Raw genomic sequence first — 14,681 nt, 5'->3', positions numbered from 1 at the left:
TACTCCTTAAATACTGAATCCAAGATACTGAAACTTGAAATGTTAGGGAAATGTTTTTTCAAAAGTCTACTGGAAAAATGACTGATGACGTCAAAGATACAAACAAGGAAACCAATTCAGAATGTAAACATGCAAGTGAGCAAAAACACCAAGATTTAGAAAGCAAACAGTAAAATCACAAAGCTTTATTAATATTCCAGATCAAGCTAAAGAAAGGTTAGGGTAGGGTTGGAAGGAAAGCTCAAGAAAAGCACATTTAATCATCCATAAACAAAAACAAACTAACAAGCATGACTATGACTTTCAAAACTTCAGAAACATTCAAGAACCCAAGGTGTAGAGAGAGATGATATAAAAACTAAAGGCATAGAAAACCTAGCCAGTGAAATTGTCTCAGAAAAGTTCCAAAATGTAGGAAAATAAATGGACACCTAAGTACACAAGATATTTAGAATTCAAAATACACACAACCAAAAAAAACCCAACTTATCTAAGATAGATTAAAAGTAAAATGTAAGGCTATGGAAACATAACATTCGATGCAGACACAAAGACAAAAATTAAAAAAAAAACTGTAAGAGAAAAATGTCAATACGCTTTAAAACCAAGCCCATCAGAATATAACATCAGACTTCTTGGCAGAAATTTGAAAATGCAGGATGATATATGAAAGCATAATTTTAAATTATTTTTAAAATATTTATTTAATGCATGTGAGTAGTCTATTTTTATGCACACCACAAGTGGGCAGGCATTGGATCCCATTACAGATGGTTGTGAGCCACCATGTGGTTGCTGGGAATTGAACTCAGAACCTCTGGAAGAGCAGACAGTACTCTTAACAGCTGGGCCATCTCTCACCACCACCCCCATATTTTAATTATTAAAAGTAGGTAAATTTCCAGCAATATTATTCTAGTAAAGCTGTCTTTTAAAACCCAGTGGTGGGGTGGGGAAGAGAAAAACCTGTGGAACAATGAATACTTTGAAAGATAAACACAAAGTAAAACAGATTATGAATGCTAAAGTAACGTTCTTTAAAAGATACTTAAAGAACACTAAAAGCAGAGGAGGAAGAAAGTAATGTTTGGATTTGCCCTTCAGACATCAAAAGCATATTTTTAAAAGTAAAAAAAAAGAAATACAGTAAAAATAGAAATAGTTAAGTCAGGGCAGTTCAGTCCTTGCTATTCTACAAAGCTTACATATAAAAAACGTAACAATCTAAGTGGAAAGGAGGGGTAAAATGGTTATTTGCTTTCATTTTGTTTCATTTGTTGCAAGGTTTCACTATGTAGGGACAAGGCTGTCCCAGAACCCAACAACACCTTACTTCAGTCTTGGAAATGAAGGATTACAGGCCCGTAATACCTCACCAGGCTGAAGAACATAATGTTTTGAAGAACAGAGTAGATCTTTCAGAATGTCAAATACTGTGGGTAGTCAGTCACACAACCGCAGCTAACAACCTCAGGATAAACAATGCCTCAAACCAGCAGCATTTGGTGACATTTTGAGAGATCCAGCTAGATCACACACCAATCTTCAAACTATGACTTGAGTTAATTTAAGGGTCAAAGATTCCACTTTCAAAAAGAAAACTGTTTAAACTTACTTAACTGAGAGGGGGGAGTTTATTGATTTTTTCCCCTGGAGTTTCGACAGTAGCAACCTCCCCTTTCCAGTGAAAATCAGGAAGCACGAAGCGTGAAGCTTGTGGGAAAAACAAACAAACAAACAAACAAACAAACAAACAAACAAATTCTGTCCGGCTTCTAGGTGCCTGTCAACTGTTACATATAAGACTTAAAGTCGGTACTGGACTCCAATTGGCTCATTTGGGGTCAGCTGACTACAGTAGCTCTTTCTGCTTGTCCTATGCTAGGAGGCTCCACCAAAATGGGTGAAGCTGCCTCTTCTAGAGTTACCAGGAAGTCCAAAATGGTTATGAACTAACTGATTTGGATGCTAGAAATCTGTGTTCTGGGAACCAAATGTAGGTCCTCTGTGAAAGCATTACAGGACCTTAACTGCTGGGCTGTCTTTCCAGCAATCAGGTTCAACTGTTAACCCATACTACAGATTCTCCACCTCTCTATTTTTAATCTTTTCTATACTATCATTCATTTAACTAAAATGCAGTTTTTTCATATGTTATTTGACATTTTATTGTGTCTCCCATAAAAAAATGTAAAATTTAGTATAGAAATGTTTGCCAATGCTTCATTAATATAAGTGACTATAGCAGAGCTTAGCTAAGGGATAAATGGGTATTGAAAGGATACATTGTGTTTTTTCTTGCTATATGAGCATCTTTTTGCTTCCTCTGGTTGTCTCACCAACCTTATATGGCACTCTTTTCTTGTAAAATCCTTCGTCTATCAATTTTCTTGATTCATATCTATGCAGACCAGGCTGGCATCGAATTAGAGCCTCTGCTCCTGCCTCTGCCTTTGCATTCTGATTGCTGTGAGGTATCCACCAGAGTAGACTACTCAGACGCGTGTTCATGACATTAGGAAGTCTTTATAAGACAGGTGTCGACTACCCTGGGAGTTCAGAATCCCACTGCAGTTCTGAGCCTTTTTCAGGGGGAGTTTTTAAGCACAAAATTATATCCTAGGTTAACACCACTTTGTAAGAATAGTTAGCCAGAATCAGAACTGCAGAAGCGAAAAAACAGTTAGTACATTTAGGGACTTACCCAAAATTATGGAGTTTGGTGGATTAGGTCTTTGTTCCTATTTTGCAAATGTTTCTGCCTATGAACTGACTTTCAAGGTCTGTAATATTGTTCTGGGGTATCACTAGAGAATACTGCTTGAACATGGGTTTGAGCTAATAAAAAGTCATAATTACCTGGCCAACTACAGTGGGTGTTGAGGATTCCTGAGGAGACCCAAGGTTTTCTCAGTTCATTTTTTAAGCACAAAAATATATATCAGTATACCTCTGCAATTTGCGTTTATATATCTTAAATAATTTTCTTAGACTCTCAGAACTTATTTAATCTTTCATATCCTCAGACATTTATATAACTTAGAACATTTTCTTAGACCCCCTGAAATTTAATCTTTCACATTCTCAGACTTGTATACATCTTAGAACACTGTCTTTAACCTTCAGAACTTTTGTAGATTTTAAACCCTTTTCTTCTTGTCTACTCATTTATCATAATCATGGGCAGTTATTGAAAACAGTCATTGAAGATCAAGTTCTTTTAACAGTAAAATGTTACATTAGAAACATTTATATTTTATATTTTAATAGAAAACCTGTTAGCAAGACAAACCTGATTGTCTTTTTTAACAGGAGACCTAGTAGATCTTTAAAAAGCAAGGCTTGATTTTTGCATATGAAATAGACTAATAAGGTGACTGCAGCCTTGGGAGAAGTAGCTGGTAGTTTAGCTATAAATTCTACCAGAGATCTGAGAAGGATAAATTATAGTAAGAAGCATAATATAAATATCCTATGTGTGAATAAAAATGGCAGTCACTAGTCCATAGTCCATTACCTAGATAGTCATCCCATCCCCCTGTGTTCTCCATGGCGTGGGGGGTAGAGGCAGTTTTTGGCTGCCAGGTCCAGAAGACAAGAGGCTTTTCTGTGGAGGAAGAACATAGGAGAGACTGACCTTACTTTGTGTAGGCCCAGTGGAGTAATCAATTCACCAGTGACCTGCTTGTCCTAGTTCAGGTGTGCCTTAGCAGCAGGCAAGGCATTGGGGCAGTCTTTCTCAGTGGTTAGGATTACCACAGTCCAGGTATTGTCCTTTGTTACTGTATCCATTAGCTACTTGGAGACCCTGGGGGTCATTGTAAATGTAAATGTCGCTTTTATTTTCTCAGATGAAGAGATGAGAGCCATACTTAATATTTAGGAATAGAAGGCTTGGGCTGAGCCCAGAGCATTTCCTTCTCTGTTCTATCTATGCCTATGCCTATGCCTAGAAGCTTCTAGCCTCAGTAGAATCTAATCCTCTGTAAGCTTGGACTATGAAGACTTCACTTTCCAGCATCTATCTGCTAACCTAGGCCTAGACTGTTTGAATAAACTCATTCGTTCTAGCTCTTTCTAACCTCTGGCTGACTGTTTCAACTCAGAGGTTTTGGTTCAAACTCCTCTCCAAACTGACTGATTCAATCTAGCTTCTCTCAGCTTCTGACTGGATAGCTCTGCCTCTCAACTCCATAAACTGCACTGCACTGCATTGAACCTTACTCTACTCACTCAGTGCTCCTTCCTGTCTGTTCTTCTATGAGTTGGGCATATTCTATCTCTGACTCTTTCTGTCACTTTGTCTTCCCCTCAATTAGAAACCTTCTATGGGGTTTAAAGGATTAAGGCTAGTCTGTATTCCAGCCATAGGGATTAAATGTATACAACATGCATGAATTCTAGCCTGATCAGATCTTTGGATGTAATTCCTTGCTAGATAAGCCATCTTGCTGGATTAAAATTCTTGTAAGGGTCGTTACTACAATATGAGAGTCTGTCATATAAAGGGTTAAACACCTTAAATGCCATATTCAGCAGATCTTTGACAGGTTTGAGGGCTAGTATCTAACAAGTATATCTGAATTAAACAATCCTTTCCTGTTTTTAGTTATTTGTTTTAGGCTATACCTTGAACATATAAAACAGAATACTAAATATGGCTTATTCCTATAATTAATTACATTAGTACTTAGCATGTCTACAAATATAGTTCTGAACATGCTAAATAATTTGACCATTTATAAGGTGACTTACTATTAACTTGTATTTTTCAAATTATCCTTAACATTCTAAAATAAAAATGAAAATTTCTGAATGTGAAGCTCTTTCAGCATCAAGATAAGACTTTTAAACATAAAGACTGGGAATTTTATTGATCCTCACATGGTATACCATTATAGAACATAACAGTTCATTGTATGAATCATAACAGAACATTGTATGATTCAGTTTACAAAAATAGATGCAGTTTAGACATACAACTTTAATTCAGTCCCTGTTAGTCTGAGTAGATCTTGAGACCTTAAGGAGAGACATATTTTAAGCTAGTGATTGTAAATTTTTAATGCCATAGGGCTTAAATATATTTTTATGTTATTATGACCCCAATCATAAAATAAGCATCTGATGTGTAAGCTATCCTAAGCTATGCCTATAAATTATCATTTAACCCCCAAAGGGTTATAAGAAATTGTTCCAAGTTCTTTGTCAGACTGCTTAAAGTCATTGTCTTATTGTATCATAAGATAGGAATTCTTTAGTTCCTGGTGTTTAGGTGTGGCCTTAATTTCTAATCTTTTAGTTACCAATTTATCAAGCCAGGAATTAATAAAGACATTATAATAAACTACTGATAAACTTAAAAATGCCCCATAGTCTTATAAATTTAAATATTTTAAGAACTGTTTTTAAAAACAACTGGTTTCTTTATTTCTTGTAAAACTCCAAAACTTTCTTTAAAGAAGTTTTAAAATCTCTCAATTGTGTGTTATTATAATATCAAAATAAAGTACTTTTTTAAAAGAGTGAGGACACAGAGCATAACCTTAACTTTTAGAAGATGAAAGCACGTTTTATCAGTATAAACAATTTAGTGTCTCTAAAATCATTACCAAGTGGACTACTTTGATGTTACAAAGTTTAGTTGCTGGCAAGTTATGTTCTTGTATACAAATGTATGAAGGTACAGCTTCAATAACTCATTAAACAAGCATTGTTTTGGATCCTATCTTTTACAAACCTTTTTAAATTCAAGACAGTGCTTATAGAAAAATCTTATCCCAATTTAAAAGTATCTTTAGAGACCTGTTTCATTGATCCTCTCATGACACATATTGTTGCCTAGAACGGCTCTAACTCTGAGTTATGAATTTTAAGCTAATGTTTTATTACAAATGTTAAATATTTTAACCATACCCAATAATTTATGAATCATAATATATAACCAAAACATATAGAACATAGTAAACTCAAACATTAAAGACAACATGTACTAATTAATGGTACTGGGCTCCTAGCTAAGGGTGCAGTGCTCCAAGGACAGGTCCAGTTTTCCAATTTCTGTTGTCCCAATTCAGCTGCTTTTTTTCTGGAAATCCTTGAAATGAGTTAAAACAAAGTCATGGGATGAACAACCATCAGATGAAGTTTGTCCTGTTTCTCTACATATGAAACACAGAGCAGCAATCAAGTAACTAAAGGGAACTACAGACACAAACTGACACACACAGACAGACTGGCACACCAAGGACAAATAATGGAGTTGGGAAGGTGAGGGAAGAGAACCAGGTGTCCCACCAGTGAGATTACGATGTTTCATTAGTAGGACACAGAACCAGATCCAGGCTTTCCCTCAAAGGGAGGGCACAGGATATCTCCTGGCCTCCTCTCACACTAGGAGCAGTACTGCATCCAGTTTCTCCTTTCTTGGGTTCCAGACAGGCACCAGCCAGAAAACAGAAGTCCTTGAATGCAGAGAATTACAAACTAGGGACCTGGGTAGTGTTACAGGATTCCTGGCCAATACACCAAATGTTATAGGGTCCAACAGAACCCAAACACCAGTTCAACAAATGACAAAATTTATTGTAAGCAAGCCACCACTGATTGATCAGGTCTATGGAACAGACTCGGGAGCTGAATACCCTGACCACTGCAAACAATGTTACAAAACTTTTAAGCTTGAAAAGCACAAACATCTGTGACAAATTAGTTACATTTCCACCAATCAGGATTTAGGGTTAAGGGCTTTCCATATGCAGTTGATCTATGTCAACCACTCTAGAATTTAGGTTTTACAGTCTAACCAATCAAATCCATTTGTTCTTTTCTGGTCAGGAACAAAAGATGAATGATGGAAGCTATGGTTAGAAACAGTCACTATGTTTTAGAACAGACATTATGTTTTGGGGAACAAAATTAATATTGGAAGCTGTCTTCAGGAACAGTTATTATGTGTTGTGGAACAAAATATGAACAATGGAAGCTAGTCAGCTATTGGGGAGTACCCACTTCCTCTAGGGCCTGGGGACTAGAACTTAATTTTACCTTATGATTAAAATGGAGTCTGAAAACAAAATGGCAGGACTTTGACAAGTTTCTTTTGCTTGTTCCCAATGGGTTGACAGTTCAGCTAATGAGAACAGTTAGTCAGAATCAGAATTACAGAGGCAAAAAGCAAGATTAGCATAGTTACTTTCCTATAACTATGGGCTTTGATAGATGAGCTCTTTGTTTTTATTTTGTCTAGTAGTGCTATGTGATGAGTTTTATGGCCTGTATGATAATTTCATGAAATCATTTGTGGGGCCCTACTAAGTTCTGGGGCCCTATTACAACATGAGTGCTGGAATCTAAGACAAGTGGCACCACAACTGCTATCTATTTGTTGAAGAATACTTGCGATTTTTTTCAAGTGGCCATACTCAACCTACAAAACCCCCAAAACAGCATGGCACTGTCTGTCAATGTAACTACCAGAATCCCAGGAATGATACATATTATATCATCAAATAACCGTACAGACACTGTCACTTCTTAAACGGGTACAAGATAGTTGAAGTATTAAGTTGTCCATAGAAACTCCAGAAACAAACTAAAGTCGAGGAGGGATGACTAGCTAGCCTGCTCTCCCTTTCTTAAAAGAAAGCACATTAGATAAACCTAACATCACTTATTGCCCAGAGAAGCCTTCAATAGAAAAAAATTGAGAGATCAGATCATGTTTATATGATGTTACATTATTTCAATATACTTTTCTGTATACTTCGATGCAGCAAACATAGCGAAAAAGAAGTGGCCAACAACTGTCTTAACTGACATGATGGCTATTCTTGGTTGTCAACTTGACTATTTATAAAATTAACTAAAACTCAATCAGCTGGGTACACCTGTGAGGGATTATTTTAAATTAAAGTATTTATAGTGAGGGATACCTATTTTTAATCTGGATCTTTAGATTTTTAATTAATTTTTAAATTAATCCTCAGTCAACTTTGTACAATGTATTTTGACCAAATATCACACTTTCCAAATACTTAAAGATCCATCCCATTTTTCCTGCACAACCACCTTTGTACACATTATATTCGAATCCACCAAATACAATTTTTGCTGGATTTGTGGTCTTCCATGGGAGCACAGTTGATCTACCAAGGGACATCTTTAAAGAAAATGGACTCTCTGGCTCTCTGCACTTATCATTTGCCAATATTCCTCTGCTAACAGTGGGATTTTGTGACTACCTCCCACTCCATTCTGAAATTTAGTTTATCACTGAATTTGTACAGGTCTTATAAATTTTCAAATGGTCTCTTACCAGTCCGGCTAAGAGTTCATATGTGCAAGCTGTTATGCAAATGTCTTTCCCAGTGTGCAGTTTATATTTTTATCTATATCATGGAGCCTTTCGCAGAGCAAAATATTTTTATTTCAGTGAAATCTAGTTTGTTGTACTATTAGCGAAGTAATTTTTGAAGTCAAGTCAAATAACTCTTCCTAGGCCTAGATTCCAAAGATTTTTCTACTAGGGTATTTTCAAGAAGCAGTATACTTTTACCTTTTACACTGAGAGCTCTGACCTACTTTGAGCTAAATTTTATATGGTTTGTAAAGAAAGGTATTTTGTACCTTCCCCACTGTGTATACCCAATTGTTTTTAACCAATATTTGTCTAAATTTCTTTCTTTTGTATAGAAAATTGTTTTGTAGCCTTCTCAAACTGCAGCAAGAAGATGTATATGAATGCATTTGCACATGCTTTTTCAGAGTGTTATATGTCAATATCCATGCCATTGTCTCAATTTCTGTATTATGTGTATAAAATATCACATAGAATGACATTACATTGTATTATTTTTGCCAAATGTATTTTAGCTCTGGTAGGGTTTGTGTATTTCCATTAAAATACAGAATAAGAATACCTATATTTACTAAACATTGCATTAAAATTTTAGAAAATTTTTGCAATGATTAATATTTTTCCAGTGTTGTCTTCCAATCTGGGGTCACATTATGCTATGTCTCTGATTTAGGTCTCCAGTTTCTTCCATTTTGTGTATTTAAACATCCCTATTGTAGATACTATGTATATTTTCTCAGGTTAAGCCCTAACAATTATATTTATGAATTTTCAAATGCTTTTCCTATTATAATTTTTACATTTACATTGCTAGCATCATTCAAGAAACTGATTTCTTTTGTCTTGTTTTCTAAAGTTGTTTTTTTAAACTAAGCATATTTTTATAGAATTGTTGAAATACTGAACGTTGCAGATATGTCATCTGAAAATAGGAATAGTTTTGTTTTCTTAACTTTCCATTCTTTGTGCTTGCACTTAAATAATAGTATTTTAAAACCACATTCATCTTCTCAGTTCACTTCAGCAAATAACACTATAACCCCAGCCATTTTATTATCTTTCTGTAAATCCCTGACGCTGAGGTTTTCATTGTATTTTCTCTTGCTTACTTACATTCAGGAAATTCTACTGCTGTATCTACAAGTTCACCAATGATGTCTTTTGCCACATTTATTACTGATCTCATCTACCAAAGTCTTATATTGTGTGGTTTGTGGTTTATATTTTTCCTTTTGTTGAAAATAGATTTTTCTCACTTAATATATCCTGAAGATGTTGTCTCATCCGTCTACTCCTCCAAATTTCTCCCCCACTTCCCTCCCACCCAGATCCACTCCTTTATCTTTTTTTAATTAGAAACAAAACAAACTTTAAGAGATAACAACTAAACACAACAAAATAATATGTAATAAGACAAAACACATCAGAGTTGGGCAAGATAAAGAAACAGAAGGAAAGGAATTTAAGAGAAGGCACAAGATTCAGAATCCCACTCATGTGGACAATCAGGAATCTCATTAAAAACACACAAAATATACAAAAACCCCATTAAACTGAAAAACCACAATATATACACAAAGGACAGATCATGCTATTTTGCCATGGTCTCCATGAGTTCATGTTGATCATATTGATTTAGAGGACCTTGTTCTTCTGGTGTTCTTCATCCTCTCTGGCCCTTACATTATTGCTGCTTCTTTTTCCAATGGGTTCCCTGAGACCAGCGAGGGAGGGATTAATGAAGACATCCCATTTAGGGCTGAGTACTTGTAACAAGGCTTCTTACTTTCTGCAGAATTTCTGGCTGCGGGTCTCTGTATTTGTTACAACCTGCTGCAGGAGGAAACGTCTGTGATGATGCTTGTCTATGAGCATTGCAGAATGTTATTAGCAGTCATTGTTGTTATTTTAGTAAACCAGTAGTATTTGGTTTGACCCCAGTTCCTTTGGATCTCTCTAGCCTTAGGTTTTTCGCTACTAAATCAGTGTCAGGTATGGGTTCTGTCTCAGGGAATAGGTCTTAAGTTAAATCAGACATTGTCTGGTTATTCCCACAAGCTTCGTGCTGCCATTGCCTTAACATATCTCCCAGGCAAGACACCATCATAGATCAAAGGTTTTGTGGATGCCTTAGTGTTTTTGATTCTCTATTGATAGTCTAAAGAGTATATTCCTGTACCAAAGACAATAAAGTGTATGGGTGAAGGCTGAATGTAGGCACTGGTGCAACTTCTTCATGGTCAATGAATTGTATACATGATGTTTTCAGTAATGTGGCCTTGCTACAGGTTTGTAAAGAACAGCCCACAGTCTTGGCAAAAGTCTGTTTGGGGCCTGCTCTTGGCCAACAACTACATGAGATGTAACCCAATCCTAGTACTGGAAGCTTCATTTGGTGACAAGAGATGGCCAATTGGTCTCTCTGTCCCCAACATTTGGCAATTTCACCTAAATCAACTTCGTATATGTTTATATTTTACTATATTTGGTGTCTTTTACTATATTTGGTGTCTACACTTACTCTCAAACAGCCCTTAATTTTCACTGTCTCTCCCAGTATCCCCTCCCCCATCTCCTTAACCACTGAATCCACCCATTCTTGCCCCTACTTCATTTGTAACTATATATTCTATTTTTCTTACTGAGTGAGAGCTATCGATCTATTATAGTCCCTTACTCTATACCTAACCTCATTGGTTCTATAAATTATAGAACCAATTATAACTTGGTTATCATTGGCTTAACAGCTAATACCCACATACAAGAGAATACATGGATGGCATATTTTCTTTCTGGGTCTTGGGTTACCTCACTCAGGATCTTCAAGATGAGGGTTGTATGTGGCCTAGAGACTGTTCTTGTGATATTTTGGCACAGAATGTGTCTGCTTTCTGCTCTTGTACAAAAAAGTCTGTCTGAGGCTAAATTAAAGAATTATGGATTAACAGCTTTTACACAAGACATTTCAAAATAACAGAACATTGGTTATGTTGTGTGGCTATTAGTGGCCAGTCTATTTTTTTTATTTTTACTTTTATTTTTTTCTTTTCTTTTATTGGATATTTTCTTTATTTAAATTTCAAATGTGATCCCCTATCCCAGTTTACCCTTCGGAACCCCCCCCCATCCCATTGCCCACATCCTGCCTCCATGAGGGTGCTCTCCTACTCTTTCACCCACTCCTTCCCACCTCCCCACTCTGGCATTCCCCTACACTGGTGCATCGAGGCTTCACAGGCAATGGAGGAGTTAGAGATATGACTAATTGAGGAGGGTTTCAACCCCATAGGAAGAATAACAATATCAACCAACCAGAACCCCCAGAGCTCCAAGAGACTAAACCACCAACCAGAGAGTACACATGGAGGGACCCATGGCTCCAGCTGCATATGAGGCCAGTCTTACACAGATCTATAATGACAAGAAGCAAGCTGAGCAAGGAAAAATACAAAATGAACACTTGGAGGAGAAAAGGAGCACCAGAAAATGTAAAAAGATTAAAGAGAAGCCTGATGTTAAGTGGAATCTTGGGTAAAAAGTAATAAAAAATGTAGTTTCAAGTTTGGGTTGGCCAAGGATCTACCAGGCCAAAATTTGATCTCAGAGAACTAGTTTATTTAGAGGTAAAGGACTTTTCACTTAAAATATCAGGGGGCTGCTTTTGGAAAATGGTCTTTTTTTTATTTTTGAAAGGATAAATTTAGGAATGATCCCAGATCACATGCTAAGCATACACTCTATAACTGTTTTCTCAGCTCTAGAAAATGGTCTTCAATAAGTATTTGGCACTACTACTTTGGTGTATTAACAGAGAACTGTGCCAATATACCTGGAGTTGTAGAATTGGGGAGGCAAGAGGAAGAAAAGAGGTAGATTTCTTATAAATCAGTTCTGCCTACCAAGTCTTAGCAGAACAGAAACAAAGAAAAGTTAGGGAATAAAGTTGATCTTGATAAAGCACTCTGACATTTTATTTTGCTACATTTCAGTAAAACATAATATAAGTGTACAAATACAAATAGATGATAAATGTACATAAATAAAGCTTTAATATATGACTTTGCATACAACTCAAGAGTAGAGACAATGAAATTAATAGTAAAGATTAATCAGCATTTAATACTAATATATAAAAACAATAAAAATGTCATTTTGTTAATATTCAATGTGTAATGGCAAGTATTATAGAGGTTTGTGAAATACTGGCTCATTGAACAACTCTCCTAAACTTATTAAACATTTCATTAATCAATATTAATTATTTATAATAGCATTAATTACAACATATTTAGTCATGACGTATTTGAATCGTAGCCTTTATTCACTTCAGTATCTCTGTAGTACTCCTCCTTCATTTTCCCTTTTTCCTCTTGAAATCTTCCTAATACTTTCATGTTCATATTTTTATTCTGTTTATCCTTATTTCAAGGATAAGTTAATGTATGAAACTTGTCCCTGGCTGACACCTAAAGAGGAAATCGGTACTTAAGTTTTACTTGCTGTGGAACATGAATTTTTCCAATACCATAATGTTCATGATATCAATAATTTTCCTTGTGTTACCACTGTGGGAATACAGATGCAACAATACCTTGATTTCAGCCTTTGGATAATTTGAGTTGAGAACTTTTTTTGTAGTTTGTGTTTCATATCTGGCCTATAAAACGTGTGGGAAAATCAGCTTTGTTATTTAATGACTCTAAGTTTCTGCTGATTTAATACATAAAAATGAAAATGAACATGGGTCTTATTATACCAACTAGTGTAGAAAATGCACAAATAAGTGTTCAATTTTAAGAAGCAAGTGATACTCAGAAAAGAGTATGTGCCTATATATTCTGTTATTTTAGGAATATATTTTAGTAAAACAAGAAAAGATGTCATTAAAATTTGGAAAGTCCATAAAACAAATTTTATTTCTATTACAGGATGAATATTAATGTTAAAAGATTATTCTTAATATTATTAGAAAAATTAAGCTTTAACAACATTTAAATACATCCTATTGTTAGCAAAATATTAGTAAGACTAGCAAAGGGGTATTTTAAATTACCTTATAGAATTATTAAAATTATAATAGATGAGAAAGGAGTTAAGGAAACATGTTTGGAGTAAATATGAACAAAGTGCAATGATATGTACATATGTATGTATTAAAATTCCATACTAAATTCATTTTCTTGTGTAACACAAAAAGAAAAACTATCTCAATAATTTTTTTTTGTCAAAACATAGCTGACTCTAAAAGTTCATTTGAAGAATCTATGTTAACTTCAGGAAAATGTGCTGCAAAGAAGAGAGTCTAAAAATAATCAATTATTGTTGTTTGACTCGTAATACTTCAAACGCTTTAAAGCATTTCATACAAGTACAAGTTAATCTATTATGACCATAAAAGTTTTACCATTTTCAGTACTAGATAAAAATGTGTTTGTCTTGGTCAGGGTTTCTATTCCTGCACAAACCATCATGACCAAGAAGCAAGTTGGGGAGAAGAGGGTTTACTCAGCTTACACTTCAAAGCTGCTGTTCATCACTAAAGGAAGTCAGGACTGGAACTCAAACAGGTCAGGAAGCAGGAGCTGATGCAGAGGCCATGGAGGGATGTTACTTACTGGCTTGCTTCTCCTGGCTTGCTCAGCTTGCTCTCTTATAGAACCCAAGGCCACCAGCCCAGGGATGGTCACCACCCACAAGGGCCTCCTCCCAACTTGATCACTAATTGAGAAAATGCCTTACAGCTGGGTCTCATGGAGGTATTTTTCTCAACGGAATCTCCTTTCTCTGTGATAACTCCAACTTGTATCAAGTTGACACATAAAACCAGTCAGTACAGTATTTTCAATAAAAAATTATTGAAGCATATCCATTTGTTATCCAATAACAAATCAACAGTCCCCAAGTCATAAAAAGAAGTAACAGTATCCATACTGAGAAGGTTACATTAGAAAGTTATATGTATACACATATACATAGACACATATAATAATGATTAATAATAAAGGAAGAAATGAATTTGAAAGAGAATGGGGAAGGAAAGGTAGAGATGATATAATTATAATCAAAAGTATAAGAAAATAGATGAGTGTTAAACAATACCTTCAAGTACAGAAGAAAGAGTTGAATGCAGTGTCTTAAAAACTTCATATCTTCTCACACTTTTTAACTTTTATAATTATTTTTATGTTATGTGTGTGTTTTGAACACATCTGTCTCTGGGTAATTACAATGCCTGGGGAGGCCAAAAGAGGGTGTCGGAGCTTCTGGAACTGTGAGCCACCAGGTAGATGCTTAAAATAAACCACTAGGTCCTCTGGAAGGG

Source organism: Rattus norvegicus, chromosome X, assembly GCF_036323735.1.
Source record: "Rattus norvegicus strain BN/NHsdMcwi chromosome X, GRCr8, whole genome shotgun sequence".
Taxonomy (NCBI): Eukaryota; Metazoa; Chordata; class Mammalia; order Rodentia; family Muridae; genus Rattus; species Rattus norvegicus.
Note: the sequence above shows the minus strand (reverse complement) of the source record.